Genomic DNA, 20,282 nt, shown 5'->3' with positions numbered 1-20,282 from the left:
CGAGCCGGGCGGGGCGGGCACACCTGGGCCCCGCCCGCGGAGGCGCGCAGGCGGAGCGGGGGCGGAGAGAGGCCGTCCCGTCCCGTCCCGTCCCGTCCCGTCCCCTCCCCTCCCCTCCCCTCCCCTCCCCTCCCCTCCCCTCCCCTCCCCTCTCCGTCCCGTCCCGTCCCGTCCCGTCCCTCTCCGCTCTGCTCTGTCCCGTCCCTCTCCGCTCCGCTCTCCTCTGCTCTGTCCCGTCCCTCCCCGTCCCACCCCTCATTCCTCCCTCCTTCTCTCCCCTCCTCCCTCCCTCCCTGCCTCCCTCTGTGTGCGCCAGCGGCGGCGGCGCCGCGCTCCCTCCAGCCGCGCCCGCGCAGCCCCCGCAGGTAAGCGCAGCGCAGCGCGGCGCGGCGGGCCCGGGGGCGGAGCGGGGCGGGGGGTCCCACCATTCTCGCCCGCGGAAAGGTGCCCACTTCCCATTCCCCGAGGGCTCTGTGCCCACGGCGCTCTTCGCCTGCTCTCTTTGCCTGTTTCGCTCGTGTTTCCGAACCTGCTCCCGTCCCGCGGCGCGCAGTGGCGTGCCGGGCGGCGCGACTTGTCGGGGTGCTCTCCGGCGAAGGGCTCCTCCGGGGTGGGCTCGAATGAGTTCGAGGCGTCGGGTCAGGCTGCTATTCCTGCTGGGCTAGCGTCTCCGGGGCTGGCGTGGAATAAGTGATGGGCACTTGTTTGATTAAGGAACACTAACAGGACTTACTTAGGGGCTGCCCTCATATTTTTCTTTTTTCCTTTTTTTTTTTTTTTTCTTTCCTTTCGTCCCCCCTTCCACCCCGAAATCTCTTTGGATTTATTTATACAAAATTAAGGCAGTGGAAAAAGTCCTAGATAAAAAATGGTTGCCACCTCTCTCTCCTGACTTCAGTCCTTCGGACGAAGAGCCTGCTCAAGTCCGATGGGAGTAGTGTCGGTGTATCCATGATGTTTACAAAGGTAAAGGACGGGGAGAAGATGAATGACAAGCACAAGGGTGTGATTTATTAGAGAAAGACCGGGAGCGGGGGGGAGCAGGAGGGAAGCTAGAGGACAAAAGCCGTTAGCAAACTGAAGTGAGAAGACAGAGGTGGAACCAGAGGGACCAAGTTTTTTCCTCTCACTTCTTTCCTATGTTCTTTTAAAGTAGCTCCACAGTGGGAACGATACCTGCTTCCTATGGAAATATGTGCAAAGTTTTCATTATCACAGAAATGTTGGAATGTCTAAATTTCATTTTCTTGGGGATATCTCTGTGAAACAAACTCACACCTTCACAGATTGCAGTTGTCTGTGAATGTTAGAAGCTGCCTAAATCCCCCCTTTCTTCTTTTTTTTTTCCCCATCCTTATTTGCTCCAGGTTTAGGTTGGTTTTCTGTGCATCTTTTTCTTAATTGTTGTTGTTTGCTTGTTTGGTTGGGTTTTTGTTTGGTTGGGGTTTTTTTGAAGTTTCAAGGCAAAATAACTTGGGGGAGACCCTGAAGGCAACTTGTTTTCTCGAAGTGTGGTGGAATTGTTTTAGCAATGTTTAGCAAAATTGTTTTAGCAGCAATGCTTTTGCTGCCAAGAACTGCTGCAACTCTTATCTTTTCAAAGAAAGTTTTTGCATGCTAGTTCAGGTTTGCAGTGTTGTACCATTTGGTCTAAAATGAATCACTTTCAGGTCTGAGAGTCATGTTTCAATTTGGCGGCCAGGGCTGTGTGCCGTGCAGCCTGTTACTCTTGTGTGAGGATGGCTATACAGCAGCACTAAAATAATATTTCTGGCAATTTCAGCAGTGGACTGAAGCAATACTGTTTGTGCACAGGCGTAAGTGAAGCTCTGCCCTGCAGCTTGCTATTACTGGCTCTAGGCGTGCCGCGTGTTTTTCCTTAACTGATATGGGCTCGGACTTACAAAGCAACTTGATAGGCCTGTGTTTTACTGTTGTTTTTATTAAATATTAACCACACAAAATTAAATGCTGTTCTGCTCCAGAATAGCTTGACTCTGTCTCATCCTGTACAATTGTTCATGAATGGTGATTGTTTTCCTTTTTCTATGGCAAATAACTAAGGAAATGTTTCTTAGGAATACTGGGAAGCACTGCTGCATGATCAGTGTGGAGCTGTCTCTATCACTCCCTATTACAGACTGCAGTAGTTAGACCCTTGGCTGTTATAAACCTTGTTCTGAGAACTTAGCAGTAGCGGTGCTGGTTGAAGAGAGGAAAACATTGGCTGGTGTCTGCTTTCTCTTCCTTTGCTCTTCAAAACAAATATTGAGGGTCAAAAGGTTAAACAGCTTTTGAGATGAACCACATGGAAAATGCAAAATTAAAGTAATGCTACACTGCATACCCAGCTTTAATATGTGAACTCCACGTGTGAGTAACAGACAATCTTATCACTGTGAGCAAAAATACTTTATGGTCATGTGGTTTTAATCAGTAGCTCTGGAAGATTGTAGCTAAAATATAACTCCTTCTTTGCTTAAAAATGGGAAAAAATAAAAATCTGACTTTAACTTGGTCTTATAGTGTTACACAGTTAAACTATTTGGGGAATCCAGGAGAGGTTGATGAAGAAAGTGCTTTGCTCTGCTTTGTACTTGCATGGGATTCACTTTGATATCACTGTGATGAGCTCTTAATAACACGTTAATGAATAGTTTGCTGTTTCTCAGTGGCCTATCCATACTGAGCTTGCTCTGTCTCATATTCAGAGGTTTAAATTAAAAGGCAAGTAATTCTTCTGAGCACTTTATTCCTTTGGGAGACCACCAAAGGAATACTCCCTTTGAATACCCAGCAGTTTGAGCACTCTTAGAGGTGAGCTGCCTTCTCCAGATGTCAGAAGAGCTGGCTTTGAGCACCTCTAGGTGGTGACCTGCCAGCACTTACTGAGCACTCTTGCTGTGTATCTGGTTTTTTGTATCATATGGATGCAGAGAAAATTGAATGCAGCTCTTTTGCCATCAGGGCTGAGTGGGGAACCCTTCAGAGGCCATTACTTATGGTCTTGGTAATGCTCAAGGATATGTGGAAGAATTTGAGAGTGGTAACCAGTACTGTATGGCAATTGTCCTTTTCACTGCTATTTCCCTCACAAAATTAGAATTTGCTACACAAATGCAATTTCCTCCCTTTCAGAAAGAAAAGTGCATGTAATTTAAGGGACACTTAAATTCAGCTTAAATCCATCTAAGTGGGATATTTGAAGAGCTCCTGCTACACATAAAGCCAAGAGAAAGATGCATTCAACTGTTTTACTGAAAGAAGAATAGAGCAATCAATATTTGATCCTTCCAGCATCTTTAGTTACTGGATTAGTTCTTTATATGTTGTGCATTTCACTACTTCATCTTTCACAATGGGCTGTATTATTTTTTCTGTCACTTTAGTAGGGTGAAAAGAAACCCAACTTTTGAGAAAAGAAAGTGTGTCTTTTCTTTTTCCATCTTCCCATGTCCTTTTCTTTAAGATTGCTTTCAGTTTAGGTATATGGTCCTCATTTGTTGCCTTAGGAGTTTTGATAATTTGAAGGGAGAACACTGCTCTCCAGAAATGTTTGATCATGAGGGACTTGAGGCAGTAGTGGCTTCAGCTGGCAGGGGTTATGTAGCATCTGATGTGTTTTTGACTTTTCCAGATGTCACAAGGTGATACCGTAGAGATGTGGCACTCCTCAGCAGTGCTGCATGAGGGCTAAACTTACACACTTCATGTTTTCTCCCCTGTGTTTTTCTTCATAGCTAAAGCAGAAGCTTAAGACTTCATCCATGGCCCACAAATGTCAATGGCAAAATCTGTAGTGGCACTGAATTACTTTGGATCATGTGCAAGGCTGATGGGTTGCTTTGACAGAAATACAAAAGTATTCCCAGGGCAGAAGAAAGTTCAAGGAAATGAGAGCTGCTGTTCTACTTACATGTCAGGGAACTTGAATTTTGGTTTTCTCCGTTTATGTTTTCAAGCTTAGATTTTAACATGTAGAAGCATTGCCTGTGCTTTCTTGCACTTTCATAGATGTATTGATATATGCGATGGTGAACATCTGAATGTCTGGTACCTTGGTTTGATTTTTGTTGAAAGTAGGGGAGAATTCTAAGAATGTCTTTGTGTACCCAGACCTCTCCTTCTCATCTCCATTGGTGTTTATTGACTGCCTGACACACTTTCTGTACTCCCAAGCTGATTAACAGCACACCTGGCTTGCAAAATCTTGGTAATTGCTTGGATGAATGTTGCATTCTAGGGTCAATTTTCATTTTTAAATGGCTGGTGTCTCTAATTGTTGAAATACTGTTTCTATTTGTACAACATTGAGCAACCAGAAAAGAAAAGGGCTTATGTGCTCGTGCTGGTTTGGGTAGTATATGTGTGTCCCCATCTCACATGGCAACTCAGGTGACCGTGGTATTTCTCTTATAAACTCTTGACAAACACCTTTGAGGTTGTTAAGGCATTGTATTTCTCTACAGAGGAACAATAGCCTAGCTTGGATTAGTGCAAAGTGTCCAGAATTTCCCGATAGGCACAGCCTGGAATAGTTTGTGGATCATGTTTTTTTCAGTCCTGTCCTGATTTCCTACTGGATCTGGGTCCTTCTTGACCCAGATACTGTAGGCAGTTAGGTTAGTGCACTTAAAGAGGAGAGCACTGGTGCCTTTTCCTCAGAAGTAAAGATGTATTTCTTCTTAAAAAGAAAGTGAATCTTCTCCCTTTGCTTCTGGCAGGCAAAAGCAGCCACAGACTTGCGGGGCTGCTGTGGTTCAAGGCATCTGGGTAAGGCATGCCTGCCCCTGCCAGCAGCACAGCCAGAGAGGGGGAGCCACATCCCTCCTCCTCAAGCCACTCCCAGGATAAATAGCCTGGACAGGGTTCTGGCCTGGGGTGTGTGCAGAGTGTTTTGCTTTCCAAGTGCCTTGAAGATTTGTGCTCCTGCACTCTTTGATGGATAATGGCCTGGCTGCTGGGGAAACAGGAGCAAAGGGTTGTGCCTTACTGTTTCCCACTCATGCATTGCAATGTGGTCTGCTGCTGAAATGATGGTAGGCAGTGTGGATCAGTGGCACAAGAAATGCCTTCAGTTGCAGAAGTGGGGAGGCTGGATCTCTTTTAGAAGGAAAAGTATTTTGGGAGTACAGATACTATGATGCAGAGAACTATATGTAGACTTCTGTGCCAACTGAATTACCTTTATTTTAGACTTACTTAACTTGAGAGGAATTGGAACTACCTTTTTTTTTTTTTTTGGCTTCCATGTGATATACTCTAGATAAAATTCAGAGGTCCTCTTATTTTCTTTTTAAAAATACAAAGGTGATAAATATGAGAGACCAATATTATCTCTCTGGTTTTGCTTCTTAGTGTGACTAAGAGGCAAACACCTCCTGAAGTAGATTTTTGAAACTGCTGAAAAAAAAGTCTGTGAGTTTGATAGTCACATATGATAATTCTTAGTTCAGTGTGGGCCTCATGTTGCCAAATTACAAACCATTCTGGCTTTTCTCTAGGAATTTACATGCCACAGTGACCTTTGGAGTAGGATGAATTTAACAGGCACTAAATGCAATACATCCATTTCTTTGCCAGCTAGAAAATGTATTGCATATTGCAGTGCTTGCAGGAGCAAGCCTGAAAGCATTGGATTGACATCAAAGGCAAGATCTTTCTGTACAGAATGCTGGAGATTGTGAGAGGGGTAAAAATCTGGCAAAGGAAATGCATACTGTTTTTCATTGCAAGCCCCTTTCCCTCCCTCCTCCATCTTTTTAGGGTGTGTATGGCAGATATGAAATGGTGCTGGTACATTATTTATGGGAGCAGAAGTTTTCCTTAGAAGTATTTTTGCCATTTGAGGAGGATTGTTTTCATCCTCCTCACCCAAAATATAGCTAAAGTAGTATCCATTTTTTATTTAGAAGAAGTTAGCTACAGCAATAAATGTTGGATGAGTATTGAATGTTTGCAGCATAGAGAAATTTGTATCTTCTTTGAGTAAGTGGGTGATTATTTAATAGCAGTGAGCTGAACATGAGCTCTAGCAAAGACTTACTGGAATCCAAGCAGAGAAGAGAGATGCTGTACAGGTCACACCTGTTTTTAAGGTGGTAATACTTCAGGTTGGTGTTTGTAGGAAAGGAGAAAGGCTGATAAACTCTCAAGCTTTCATAGGTACACAGCTTTTGAGTGTGGCAAGTGTTGTTTTGTCTACTCTGAAGGGGTTTTGATAAAGGGACTGTAGCTGCTGGATTTCATTAAGTGTTTAGTCTTTGATAGTGCAGTCTGTTTCTGACCTGTTGTGGTTGTCAGATCTGCCAAACAATGTCCTTGAGCTGCTGCTGGTGACAGGGCAAGGGAGCTGGGATGGTATTGCAGAGCTGCAATGTGAGAAGGACAGCAAGCCTCACCCAGCCAGGATGTGGGTGTCAGGGTGGGTGTCACGCCTCACACAGCCAGGGTGCTTGTGCAGAAGAAAACTCAAGTTTGCTTGCTGCTCAATTCTGAATCAGCGTTGCTGGTGTCAAGTGAGGTGGAAGGGCTGAAGGAGGGGTGGAAGGCTCTGGGGGTGCCACCAGTGCAACATTCACTGTCCCTTCAGCTCAAAGCACAGAAACCCAGGGGGTGTTGAGCACCCCTACCTTCCTGCTGCTTTGGATCAAGGACAAACAAATTGTCAGTCGCACCTGCTGCTGCTGCCAGCTGGATGGCTGGTGGCAGAACACCTCGGGGGAGGAGTTCAGGTTAGTACCTCAAGCCAGTGGCAGTGTCAGGAAAAGGTCACCTTGCCCCTAGATGTTGCCTTGCACTGGGAGGGACTGTGGTGGTCGTTATTGTGGTCTGGTTTTTTTTGGTTTGTGTGTCTACCTTAGGTGTTCACTGACTCTCCTGGTGGGATCTGTTTTCTCGTGGCTACTGTGGGTTTTTTTACAATCTCTTACTGCAACAGTTGTGTCGCTTCTTGGGCCCTGGAGCTTTCAAGGTTTTGTGGTTGTGTTACTATTTTCACAGTTACTTGTAACCAAATGTGAAGTAGCAAAGGGTGGCAGTGTGTATGTGTGCCTGACTCCAGACACTTCCGAGCTCTTTCATTGATACTCCAGCTAATATAAGTCAATTGTGTGCTTTTGTGCATAATTGAGTTGTTGTTTCAATGCCTATTGTGATAGGTGTGTTTTCAGTGATTGTCTGTAGGGACTGGATCAGTATTTCAGTGATTGTAGGGACTGGATCAGTATTTTACAAGATATGTACAGTCCTCATATGAGTTGCAGTGGAAGGGGTTTCATGTGGTTGTGAAGCTGTAATGTAGAATGTAAAGTGGAAATTTGGCTACCTTGCCTAAGGTTGTGCTTATAGGAGTAAACTTCATAGCGTGTTTCTGTACTTGCATGCTAAGTTTGAATATATAAAACTAATTATTGAAGTAAAAAGCACTTGGGAAATTGGGAGGGGAATGTTAGATACAGAAGCATAAATTCAGACTGATAATGGTCAGTTTGTCAATCCCAAAGGAGAGTAAAGTGCAGCAAGGTCTGTATTGCTACTCTGTTGCAAGTCAGTGACTATTGCACTTGGAAGGTGTCTTTGCAAAAGTGTACACAGCCCTGCTAAAGTGTTGTATGTTGTACTGGCAAATTATTAGTACAAGAGAATAACCTGAACATTTCCTGCATCCATCTGAGAATGTCTACAGGAATTTCTGTCTTGTCAGGATGAACCAGCCAGCTAGTAAGAGCATGATGTCCTGTGTGCCTCAGTGACACTGGGATGTACTAGGAGTGGTGTTTGAGCATATGTTAACCATCCATGTAAGCATTAGATTTGGTAGAGGAGCAAAGCCTGGGCTTTCAGTGAAGAAGTCATTGGGATTTTCAGCTGTGTCTCCCTGTTTGTTGTTCCATTCCTGCAGACACAAGTCCAATGCATCAATAGGTCATTGCCCCTTCATTCCTCTTGCCAAGGAAATGGAATTCCCAAATTGTTTTCCTGAGATACTGCAGCAGGACAAACAACTTCAGGGAAATGGATGTGTGGATAGGTACCCAGCATTCAAGGAGTATCATCCTGAATGTGACTTGTACTTGAAATGTCTATATTATAAATGTCTATTGAGTTTGTTGGTCTTTCTGTCTTTCCTTTTCCTTTCTATCCCACCCAAAGATGTGTCATATGTGGAGAGCAATTCTGTGGAAATGAGCCACGTATCTTTGAGCTGCCCTGGGCATGGTTTCTGCATAGGGCTTTGAGAGCTTGCAACATTTCAGGATTGTTTTGCTCCTCCTAAATATTTTGATGGAACTGCTGAAAACTTTACCTCAGAGCAGTGTATTTCCCTGTACAGAAGCCTTGCAAAAAAAAAGAAGACTTTTCTGAATTAGTGTTTGCACTCCTAGTCTTTTAGCTTTCTTGTTTACAGTAGTTACAGTGTCCTATTTCCATGCTAGTGGGACTGGAAACTGACTGAGACTTCAGGGTAATATTATAATCAGAACAATCCTGCTATTAATGAATGAATTAAAAATGGGTCTTTAGAATTATTCAATTTTGCAAAGAGTTTATAGGAATAGCATAGGTTAATGCCTGCTTCTCCAAGAAGTACAGTGTGTTTTTGTTTCCTGCCGTGGATTGCCTAAGTTTCACATGCAAAAGCATCCTAGGAGGTTCAGCCTAGAGGAAAAAAATTCAGTGGGAGATGTGCAAGCTGATGACAATCTGATGACAGGAGGGAATTATAAGATTTTAGAAAACATAAATGTCTTAAAAATAATGTGCCTGAGCAAAGGCTTATGCCACGGTCCTGCATATTTCCATCCCCAACATCTCTTCCACAAAGTTTCTTGCCATCAGTTGCACAGATTTTTATGACCAAGTTCTGTTTGAGAGACTTGCTTACAGCTTTTTCAGTTCTTCTTTCTAAATTGTTCCTAATATGCTATAAATATTAGGAGGGGATCTCTGTGGGGATCTTTGGTGTAATTTTTGTGTGAAAACAGTTACTTTTTCCCTCAGAAGAGCGGCACAAAAGTGTGGGAAGAGCTTTGGCAAAGAAGCCACACTGTGCTCCTTTGTGCTTCATGTGAGAAAGGGGGGAGGGAAATACTGAGTTTTCTTGGAGCTCCCAAGATGAGGTAACATTTCCTAATTGGTAGGAAACCCGAACGTGCACTCGCCATGCATCTGCCTCTTGCAATTGCTCCAGTAGTCATTCTGTGCTCTGTGTATTCCTCTGACTGTTCCTTTTGTGGTTTGATTAACTTTCTTCCCAAGACCCTGCAAGTGTCATCTCCTGCTTGTATTAGCTGTGTCTCCACTAGAGGGGGGTGCCAGTGTTGCTGCAGTAGGAAATTTTGAGGATTTGGTAAGTTACGGTGCTTTACTCTTCCTTCTCACCTGGCAGTGTTGCCTGTTGGGTTAAGTGGAGTATTCTTGGAAGAAGGCTGCTGCAAGACTGAAGGCAGCAGCTGACTAAGTAGTAGATATTGGGCTACTCCAAAACACTGTACTGGCAGCATGCCATAGTGCATTTTTGTATAGAATTGGGTTGGAAGGGACCTTAATGGTCAGGTAGGTCCCAGGCCCCTGCCACATATAGGAACTCTTTCCACTAGACCAGGTTGCTCAAAGACCTGTGCAGCATAACCTTGAACAGTTCCAGGGATTGAGGTATCCACAGCTTCTCTGGGCAGCCTGTTCCCGTGTCTCATTACTCTCACACTAAATAATTTATTCCAAATATTAATTTATGCATACCCTCTTTCGTGGTCAATTACCCCCTGTCCTATCACTACATACCCTTGTCCCTTTCCAGCTTTTTTTATGAGCCCTCTTTAGGTACTGGAAGGTGCTATAAGAACCTTGACTTCTCCAGGCTGAACAACCCCACTCTCTCAGCATGTCTTCATAAGAGAGGTGCTTCAGCCTTCTCATCATTTCTATGGTCCTCTCTGAACTTGCTCTTTCTTCTGTTAAGAGATCCAGAGCTGGATGCAGCACTCCAGGCAGGATCTCCTGAGAGGGGAGTATAAGGTTGGCTGACCAAAGAGAGGCCACTCAGTACTGGGAGGCTGAAAATCAGACCCAGCATGACTAAGTGTGTCAGGGATGAGAGTAGCTGTGCATGGGCCTCTGGCGTTGGTGTCATGGACACAGCTGGTGTGTGCAATTGTGGCATGCCTAAAAAGTCTGGTTTGTGGGTGGATTTCAGTACGTTCTCCTTTTGTGGCCTGGATCCCTTGAACTTCTTAGTTTATTTGTGTGGTCACAAAAAAAGTCTTAGTGGTTCCCAAGTAATGCTTTATGGCTTATGCTTTTGTTACAAAACTGTCTGAAGCAGGCTTTGAAGTGTGCATTGTTTAAAGTTTGTACCCATGCTAATGTGCACCAAGATCCAATGGAAGAGCTGGAGGCAAACTACTAGTTAGTTCTTATTTTCTTTTTCCTTTAAGAATAATCCATTGATATTCAGTTGTGCTTTTGTCCAATAGGATTGGGTTTTTTGCATTTCTTATTCTTTAACAAAGATGCAAAAGGAGTTTATCTAAAAAGTGGTGAGACAGACTAGATAGTGCTCGGACACTAACCTTTCGGTCATCATATGTGTTAGAAGATAGGATTTTTTGGTTTTGTTCTGTTTTTACATCAACTCCATTCTGCCTCCTGGCTTTCTATTTTCACTTGAATTTGTGGCATCTCCCAAATATTCTGATTGAATATTTGTTGTTTCTGTTGGGCATTGTATATATTGAGGACTTAGTCAGAGAAGCAAAATAATCACTGAAGTATGGTGTGAATTTACAACAGCCTACTTAATTCATGTGACCTCTTGCAAGCACTAAGAGCCTGTCTGCTAAACACAACTCAGAGCTAATCCAAGTCAATTTTTAAAGTGAATTAGTCAAGCTGTGAGCTAATCCTCTGTGTTTACCTGCTTGTTCAGATAGCCAGAAGCCTAAGTTGCTTTAAACTTCACTTGATAATGGAAAGGGGAAGGGTCAGAGGAAAGGTGATGAAGTCTTGGTGTTTTCTTCGTATCTCTCCCTTCAGGGCATATTTCAATTGTGCTTTACATTTATAAATCTTGAATTCATAGAATGATCAGCATAAGCTACCCAAGGCCAAAACCCAGTACTCTGCTGCAGTTCTCTACTAAGCATCCCTGACAGAGCCTGCTGCTGCTCCCAGGGTATTTTGCAAAGTCTGTTACTTCTTGATCATCCATAACAACTATTCCACAAAAAATCCGACCAGTTAAGATGGTATACTGTAAGCAGCAGGGACTATGATGCAGACTGTGAGGACTAGGAAGCCCTGTTGACCTCTGCCAAGAAATTAATAACCAGCCCCAATTTTACAGCAGGGACTCACAAATTCTGGGTGTATTGTTCTGAGGACACCAGATACTTGCATGATGGACAAGAAGTAATTCCCTTTCATTCGTCAACATCAGGATTTTTGTTGTCTTGAGCTACTGGGTTTGCTCCCCCGCCATTTTGACAAGATCAAAGGTAAGATCTTATTTCTGGGTCATTGCTGTCTATCAGATAAGTTTGTTTGTGGCCTTGGGAAAGAGCAGTGACATGAGAATAGGGAATTTAAATCCTGTCATTAAGATAATTCTTTCTTATTGTTAATTCTAAGCTCTTTCAAACTTCATTCAGGTTAACTTTGCAAAATACAGCACTGCAGAAAGTGTCTGGAGAGCAGTCAGTTGAACCAATGCAGATGTTGCATAAATATTTCTGAAGGAGCATGACTGTTATTTCTGGTTTGAGGGGTTGATAAATAGTTCCTGTGTCTGCACTGGTGGTGGCCTGAACCATGTTAAGCTATTGCCTTAGAGTCTCTAATGTATTGTTGTGAGTGAGTGGAATAGTTGGCAAATTTCTGCTTCAGATAAACTAAACTAAACTCCTGTTTTTGTATCATTGGTCATGGCACATGTAGATCTATACTGAGGTGGTGCCTTTGTAATTTGGGATTTGAGGTTTGGCATGCTTAATTGTGAACTTCCTTGGCTTCAGCTTTTCCAAATTATTGTATTTTGTGGTGGTTTATTCTGCCTGAAGATTGAACATCTGTTTTGTGGATGTGGGGTTAAAAGGAAGTATTTGTTTTAAGGCTGGCCCCTCTCAAAGCTGCTTAGAGAATTGTGACACTTTGTTATCATCCAGATTTTTTTTTTTTTATCTAGCAAAAGGATATTGCCTGAATGTTTAAATACAAACTTGTTTCAGAAGAGTACCAGCCTTCTGCTACTTTTCTGAGTTTAAAACAAAAGGTGGAGTTTACAAATGGAGTCTCTGTTGCTGATCCATGAAGTGTTGAATTTGTTATTTCTTCTTGGAAAAAATATTAAAATTCTTTTTAGAAGTTTTTTAGGAGATTAAGTTCTTGTGCTTTTTCTGCTGAGAAGTCATAGTTTGGAGAAAAGTATCCTGATTTCTGATATAGCTAGAATCATAATCATATAATGGCTTGGAAGGGACCTTAAAGATCATCTAGTTCCATGCCCTCTGCTATGGACAGGGGCACTTTCCCTAGACAAGGTTGCTCAAAGCCCCATCCATCCTGACCTTAAACACTTCCAGAGATGGAGCATCCACAGTTTCTATGTGCAACCTGTGCCAGTGTCTCACCACCCTCACAGTAGAGGATTTCTTCCTAATATATGACCTAAATATATGACTACGCTCTTTCAGTTGGAATCCATTCCCTCTCCTCCTGTCTCTACATGCTCTTCTAAAAAGTCCCTCTATCTTTCTTGAAGACTCTCTTCAGGTCCTTGTAGGCTGCAATTAGGTCACCCTGCAGCCTTCTCTTTTCCCAGCTGAACAATCCCAATTCCCTCAGCCTTTTCCTATAGGAGAGGTACTCCATCCCTCTCAACATCTCCTATGGACAGAGTCTATCAGGTCCATGTCCTTCCTGTGCTAGGACCCCAAAGCTGGATGCAGGGTTCCAGGTGGAGCAGAATCCCCTCCCTCCCCTGCTGCCCACACTGCTTTGGATGCAGCCCAGGGCACATTTGGCTTTCTGGGCTGTGAGTGCCCATGGCTGGGTCATGTCCAGCCTCTCACCCAGCAGCACCCCCCAGTCCTGCTCACAGGGCTGCTCTCCATTCGTTCATCCCCCAGCCTGTGCTGATACTGGGAGTGTCCTGACCCAGGTGCAGCACCTGTTCTTGGTCTTGTTAAACCTCATGAGATTCCCATGACCCCACTTCTCAAACTTTTCCGGGTCCCTCTGGATGATATCTATCTGCAAATTTGCTGAGGGTGCACTCTATCCTTCTGGCTATGTCATTAATAAAGCTGATTCAAAAGCCTTTGTCCTCTGTTATCTTCTTTAATTATATTAATTAATAAGCAAAATAATAATGACAATATATTTTGAGAGAAATTCTGTCCACTACCTTTGCAATTCCAGTGCTCAGAATAATTTTAATGAGCATCTCCTTGCTCTGTCACTCTTTTTCTCCCTCTCTTTTTATTTTTTTTTTCTTTCTAATAACAGAAGAGACAGAAGAGGACAAAAGCATGCACCATACTTTCTTTTATACACACATGTGCACATAGTGCTGGCAACAGTTAATAATGTATCTTAGATTATGAGCTATCTACGGTTACTTTGAACTTTTCTGCCTCTTCATTAACTAGTTCAAATTTCATGTCTGTCAGTAGAAATAAACAATTTCAAAAGAGTTTCAGAAACTGTTTTGAAATTACTTCTTTTAGGAGTACTTGGTACTATAGATGTCAATATGATGAAAGTGTATATTTTGAAAATACAGTCACATGACAGCAACTTCATTGTGGTTGTGCTATGAGAGACCATCCATATTGTAGTGACTTGTTTTCATAAGCCTAAGCAGGCATTATTCTCCTGGAGTTGGTGTCTAGCTGTATTTTTCCTGTTTATTTTCTTGTGATTCTGGAAGTTTAAAGTAGTGAGATAATGTTGAAATCAGATGATTGCATGAATTATCACTCTGGAATCTTCCTAGTTCTTTAAGTCTCTTTTACTTGAAATGCAAAAATTAAAAATTCACTTTCAGGAATATCTTCCTGTTCTGGTATTTACCAATTAAAAAAAAACACTGTGGAGCTGCTTCTTCATTTCTTGAAGATGGTGCTTTAAAGCAATTTTTGTATGTCTGTGTGTTTGGTGTGATTATTTTTACACTGACCTGTTCATTGTGTTGAAGAAGCTCCTAATACTTCCCAAGAGATGTGCATCTACCAGCCAGCATCCCTTGCATTAAGGCAGATGCTTACTTTTCCCCCAGGGAGTGGGAAGAGGTTCTCCAGCCTTAATGAGTGGCAAAGGAACAATCATCTCTAAGCAATTCCTAACAAGCAAACACTTATGGAAGTCATTAGGAGAAGCTAGATAATGACTGAAATAGTTCTAGGGGTGCTGGATAGTAATGGGAAGGCAGACTGATGTGTTGGCTTTAAAGGGCAAACTGCAGGAAAATGAGAAAACTGAGGAAGCCATACAGAACTATTTTTGAGTTCTCACACAGTTCTGCTTTTCAGAGAAGTACGAGGCTTCAATATAAGATGAGGTATCATTCTGGGTTGAAAAAACAGCAACAAAATGCTCCCCAAGAGATGGGTGTGGAATAGATACAATATGGAAATAATCAGGAAGGGAGGTTTAGCAAGTGAGAGAATTGCACAGAATGGTGCAAACTGACCTAGGTCAGGGAAGTATGGAAAGGATTCTGGAAAAGGACAACTTCATAAAATAAGTGAAAGTTTTGTCTGACTGCGAATGAGAATAAGTGCCTCAATCTGCAGCAGAGAAAAAGGTATCCTGTGTTCAGCAAGGAAAAGGCATATGATTCAGTTTTTGGGAGCACAGTCATGGCAGTTCTAGCAAAAAAAAAGTTTAGATGTTACACTCCTAATTTTCTATTGTCTCATTTCCTTGATTTTGGTTAATTTCTCTTCATCAGTATGCAGAAAAAATTGGCTAATCTGCAGGATTGGCCTGCTGCTGATGTGAATCCAGTTTGTATCATTACTGGAATGACTTAGGGTGAATGTGTTCATGACTTCATATGTTACAATGCCATATCCTATGGGTTTGTCCTTTCAAAGGATGCTTTCTGTCACTTAATAAAATGTGACATTTTCTTTTCCCTCCAAAAACCCCAAAATAACAAAATACACAATACTAAGACAAAAACAATTCCTGAAAGAATTAACATCTTGTAATTTTGGGAATAATCTACTCACTTAAGATCATCTGGATGTCCTTTCTGGGGCGGGACCTCAGAGCACATAGAGGAGAAGGGTAGACATGTGTAGTTTAATTACAGACTCTTGAGCTGTCTGCCCTTTGGTGGAACCCCTGTCGTGACTGTGGTCAGTCTGCTTTTGTCATCCTCAGAAGGGGTATGAGGCAAATTAGAGTGGCATATGGAAAAGATTACCCTGCAAGGTAAAGGCTTGAGGATATTGTTCTATCTACTGGTTTGTTTGGTTATTTTCATTGAAAATCTGGGAAGAGAGGTTTCTGTCCTTTTATATATTCAGATTGCTCTTCTGCTTTTATTTGGGGATGTGGGCAGGCTCTCTAACCTTGCCCTGGTGGGGTCATTGTGAAGGTGCCTTTGCTGAACCACGTTCTTTGTGACAGCAGATGATCTCTCTGAGGGAGTGCAACTGCATGATGATACTATTTTATTGTTGTAAATTAATTCAGTGCATGATAAATTGTTAAGGTGATCGATCATCTCCCTAATCTTAGCATGGGGAAAGAGGACAGTTTCAGACCACATTCCCTCTACAGAGTTCATGAAACTAGCTTGGTTAAGGAGGCTCCACCTGGGACATCTTTGCTGAACTTGCAGGCTCTATTCTATCATGGGAAGCCTTAGGAGCAATCTTGCAGTGCTTGTATTATTGAAGCCAGAACAATGATCTTCCCCAGATTAGCCACAGAGCTTCTATTCAAAAAGGTTTGAATGACATAATTATTTTTTTCTTGTTTGAAGCACAGACTGCACTGTGAATGCAAATGGATTCAATTTGAGAGCCTCTGTTGTAACCTTGTGTTGTGGAAGAGCCCACTGAATCTAAGGGCAGTTTTTAAAATTTGTATAGAAATAAATTTCTAGCCTCTAATCACTACTGAATTCTTCATCTTTTTTACTTACCTAAGAAAGGCCAACAGCCGTATTTTGAAATTTTGAAAAGTAAAGACTGAGGTAATGGAAACTGGAAATCTCTTGTAGCCCCAGGAAGTTGCAAGCATCCCTGCGGCAGCTTTTAAAAAGTCTAAAAGTCTTTGAGGTGTACAGTGTGATTTGGTGGAAGACAGAAGAGAAGATAGGAAACATGAGCTTCTTTTTTTCTTTTTTTTCTGGTTAGTAATGCACTTTGGAACTTCTGCAGTTTAGTTTGATCTTTAAGTGAGCTTTCATGTACATTTTGGTTTGGGGTTTTTTGTCAGATGCTTTTCAGGTACCTGGGCATCTTGAAGTTAATTTTTCCAAGGTGTTGTCTTGGTTTGCTTAAATAAAAGCTGAGTGCTCTGGCCAGCTGATGCTGTTTCAGTGAAGCAATCTGCAAGCTGATAGACAGCTAAACATGTTCTGCTTTTAATGCTGTTCATGGCTAAAGAGGTGGTTGCACTTAATATTAAGATTAATGTATGCTTTGGGTGACAAATTGCAATCAAAGCAGGCATCATACCACACAAAAGCAGATGCATTACTTATATGGAACCATAGCAGTAATAAAAGCCTTGATTCTTTGTTGTATCACAGAATTACTTCCAAGACAATTGTTTAAGACACTGTCGTTCTGAAGGGGCAGCAGTGGTGTCGGCATTACCTGTTTTGACATGTTCAGTGATTAGGTTTCCTCTGTAATTGGGAGAGATTTTTGTCCTGTTTTTCTGGTTGTCAAAGTCCTGAGTGCTCAGATTGCTGAAAACAAAGAAAAAGAATCCTACAAAACCACACACTCATACACAAAAAAAAAACCAAAAAAACCAAAGACAGAAAAACAAGAAAAAACCAAACCAAAACAAAAAAATCCCACACACCACAATTTATTTTTTTAATGACAGTGAAACTTTCAAAACACTACATTATTCTTGTTGCAGGTCTTCTTCCCTCTCCTTCCCTCCCTTTTAAGCCTCAATGATATTTTGTTTAGGCAGTTTCTGTGTTTTGTATTTATTATGCCGTTGGAAAATGACAATTTTTAATAATTGCTCTGGGTATGTTTGTGCTCAAAAAGTACAATGCTTCATCAACAGCATGAGTTCTGTGAGCAGAAGTGGCCTGGATAGAAATTGATGCTGTTGATTCTCATTCTCAGATTGCAAGAGAAAATTCTGGTCTCTTAAACAATATCTGCAAGGAATTTAGATTTAATGTCAAAGTGAATGAACTATTGACAACTGCAAAGAAATTACTGGGTCCCTAGAGGATTCCTCCACAGAGACAGGGATTTAATGGAAAAATGTTTCTAGATATAAATTGATTTCCTGTTGTGGTTTGGGTAAATATATGCACTGTGTTTTGGGGATGAGGTATTATTTATATAAGCATCTTTTATTCTGTGTAATTATTGCCTGTCTTTGGTGCATATGTAAGAGCTTTTGCCCCTATATAGCATGCTAGTCCAACAGCAGCATGAAAAATTCACCTTGTTTCCTGTGAGTATCTCAGTTTCTTCTGCAGAAGTGAACAAATAAGCTCAGTTTTGTTGTAACTTCAGTCTGTCTTTGATCTTTAGTCTTAAACTTAAAAATCTGGCAAATTTCTTAGGGTTTATTGTAACTTTTGTTAATTTTGTAAGTTTTTGTAACTAATACCAAAAGTATCCCACTTTTAATGCTGGGAAATGGCAGAGTCAGGTATGTTTTACTATCAGTTTCGGTTTTGTTTTGTTTTTATTTCAGTGTTTGCAAGGTAGAGATTTCCTATTGCTGTGTCTGAACCTTTTCATATGTTAGCAAATTCCATTCTATTTTTCTAGACAGTGAAGTTGGAGTCAAGAAATGTCTGGCTTTACTGGCAGGGACTGTTTCCAGGAGGGTCTATGGTGCAGCCTAGCACAGGAAATGTGGTGAGCTTGTCCCTTGTTTTTGGAACTCCCCTTCCAGACTTCCACAACCCCTCAGCAATACTTCACAAATCCGTTTTCACAGTGAATTTATTCATTCTTATGAAGAGCTTCCAACTGGGTGAGAAGTTATAGCTCTGTAGTTTTTTCAAGCAGTCTGACCAGTGATTAGAAACAGCAGACAGGAAGGCTTGGGGGTGGACATATTTGTAGAACTGGTCTTCACTGGGATGACGGAGGCACTGAATGTGCTGTAAGAACAGGTGTAACCTGCGCATTTTGTTGGCAGTTGTACCAGTTTGATAGCGAACCAATGAGAGATTCCAAGTCAGAACTACAGTTTAAAAGGAAAATTGAAATAAAGGCAGAAAACACTGCCTTAAACTGACAAAGTCAGAATACAACATGACACTCTGTTGGTCAGGGTGGTGATAGCAGTCCAGTTAAATGGTGGATGTGGTTCTGTTGAAGTGGTGATCCTGTAGTAAAGTCTCGTCCTGCTCCAGTGGTGGTTGTGAGTTCTTGAACTCTGGGAATCCAGCAGTAGATGCTCTGGTGTTCCAATCCTCAGAGTATATCCAGGTAGGAATGCTTGGTTCCTCCCTCTGGGCAGAGCATCTCACAAAGGGCTGATGTAATTTATGAGTCATGCAGTGAGACCTTGATGTTCCATTAGCAGAAGATATCCCTCAGAGAGAGCTATCAGGGATGAGTCATGGAAGAGATAAAGAGCACTCCCCCACCTGGTTTTAACAGCTTATGAAAATGGTGATAGAATACATACTTTTGGTTACATCTTACATTGTAACCTAAGACAGTAATTGGTCTGAAGGTGTGCTGATTGTTGCAGTCACCACTATTGAACATGCTTAATCAATGCCATATACTAGATCTATTTCAGTACTTATTGCCATGGTACTAGATAGTGGATGTGATGACACTCTTTATCCTGCCTTCTGGAGAGGGGTGTCAGGTAATAGAGCCAGGCTGATACCAACCACTATGCAGAATTTGCTCTGTAAAATATGTGTATCCAAGCACACCCTATCAGCAAAATTTGACGGGGACCGTTAATTTTGTGCTAGCTTCCAAACTGTTAGTGCATCTGCTGAGGCAAGAGAAACCATAGTCTCTTTGCTCAGACATCAGAAAGTGATGGGGAGATGGTAGAGAGTCTCATTAAATGGAAAAAAAGTTGCTCACTGTTGATCAGAAGAACTTTAGGGCAAGTGTACAACAGTGGGCTTCACCATCTGTCTGGAAATCTTCTCTTTTATTTCTTTTCTGCTTCTTTTGCCCAACACTGAATCATGGCTATTACCTTCTTGCAGCTACTGAACAGAGTGCAGGGGGTTTTCCTCAGCTGCATATACAATATCCCATGGAAGAGAGAGAGGGGAGAATTAGGAGGAAATTGTAAAGATCATAACCACTTCCACTGAAGAATACACTAAATGCAGATAGCTTGGCTTGCAATCTGCACACACTGAGCTATCTTCATTAAATATATTCAAAACAACTTAAATTATTTTGGCTTGTCCTTATGCTTTGGTGGTATCATGGTTTTTGGTGAAGTAAACTCAAGGGATCTGCCCAGGAAATTCAGTTTTTAGAAGTAAAATGACAAGATGGATGTTGTCAAATTAAACACTAGATTGTTCATGCAGTAGCCCTTGGGCCAGACAGGACGAGACAGGATGTAAAAAGTGTACTCTACACTGCGGCCAGGGAGAATGGACCATCCTGGAATCTCTTGCAAGTACCTGGAGAGACTCAAGGACTCAGAACCTGTGGGATTCTGAAGTCAGCAATACAAAGGATCCAAGGCATCCTACAGCCTGGCTGAAAAAGCATATCTGGCAGCTTATGGGAGGGATTAATCTGCTTCAGAAGTGATTGGCACGAAAGTATAGCTCCTCCTGGCACACTGTCTGCCCAGTGCTGGGCTGGATATTCAAAAGGAAAGTCCCTTCCACACTTCATGCCACTGATGCCATGTGAAATAAGTGGGGTGCGCTTGATCACACAGCAAAATCAAATAGGAAATCCAAATCACTGGAAGTAATCATGGACTGGTACAAAAGCAAAAATTTCAGATTATCATCAGAAGTGGAGGAGGAGGTAGTGGTGATGTACTGAGGAGACCTTACCATATTGTCAGCTACCTGAAAATGGGAAACTATTTACTCTTTCTTTACTGAC

At 42.1% G+C, this 20,282-nt stretch overlaps 1 protein-coding gene across 3 annotated transcripts in view; it reads left to right on the top strand.

The window, feature by feature from the left end:
- Positions 1 to 253: 253 nt before the first annotated feature.
- LPAR1 (lysophosphatidic acid receptor 1) overlaps positions 254 to 20,282 on the top strand; it is a 72,648-nt gene continuing 52,619 nt past the window's right edge. Inside the window, exons 1-2 of one of the 3 annotated variants that reach the window (XM_066569201.1) lie at positions 318 to 365; positions 11,348 to 11,498. The gene's annotated coding sequence lies outside the window, so the exon portion shown is untranslated. Of the gene's footprint in view, positions 366 to 878; positions 967 to 11,347; positions 11,499 to 20,282 lie in introns of those variants that run through there. The other 2 variants (XM_066569200.1, XM_066569202.1) reach the window with 2 other exon arrangements.

This window comes from Molothrus aeneus, chromosome Z (genome assembly GCF_037042795.1).
Source record: "Molothrus aeneus isolate 106 chromosome Z, BPBGC_Maene_1.0, whole genome shotgun sequence".
Classification (NCBI taxonomy): Eukaryota; Metazoa; Chordata; class Aves; order Passeriformes; family Icteridae; genus Molothrus; species Molothrus aeneus.
The sequence above is the reverse complement of the archived record's forward strand: the minus strand, read 5'-3'. Positions and strand labels throughout refer to the sequence as shown.